Source organism: Cyphomyrmex costatus, unplaced genomic scaffold, assembly GCF_001594065.2.
Source record: "Cyphomyrmex costatus isolate MS0001 unplaced genomic scaffold, Ccosl1.0 scaffold288, whole genome shotgun sequence".
Lineage (NCBI taxonomy): Eukaryota > Metazoa > Arthropoda > Insecta > Hymenoptera > Formicidae > Cyphomyrmex > Cyphomyrmex costatus.
In genome coordinates this window covers 46523-47141 of record NW_017276997.1, presented here as the reverse complement: position 1 = coordinate 47141, position 619 = coordinate 46523, and positions in this window count along the sequence as shown.

Below are 619 nucleotides of genomic sequence, written 5' to 3'. Positions count from 1 at the left end.
GATTGGAAGAATTATATCGATTCCTGTATCGTTGGTTACACGCATGCGCTTATAACTGTATGTACGACTTTATTGGATATTTATGTTCATCGAGGTTACTGCGAGATAAATCGATACATCGTTGCTCCTCTTAGAGTTGTTCTGTTTACTATTATTACATTTAAATCGTGACCACCAAAATGTTATCTTCGGATTTTTATCTTTTGACTTGTTTTATATTAATTTGTTGTTTGTCTGATGGTGGTCTTTTATTTCTTTATTACAACTTTATCTTGTTAATCATGGATTTGTCGGTGAGTGTTCATTTTCATCTTTCTTCAATCATTGTCATTAATTTTTAATTTTTACTTAGATCAACGTCTTGTCGTTTGCACATGACCTACCAACCATGTGGATTTGATTGTTTGATGTTGAGAGTGACCACTTTTCTACAGATCCATGTCTTTATTTGAATTTACTATTGAAGATGGCTAGGATTCGGCCCGGATGTTAGGCCGAAACGTATAGTATTTTATATATGACATTTTTTGATTGTTAACGAGAATATATATTGTTTTTTGTGATTTCGCATTGATAACAGCGAGTTTACTCTCATTAGCCTTTTTATTCTTTGTATTTG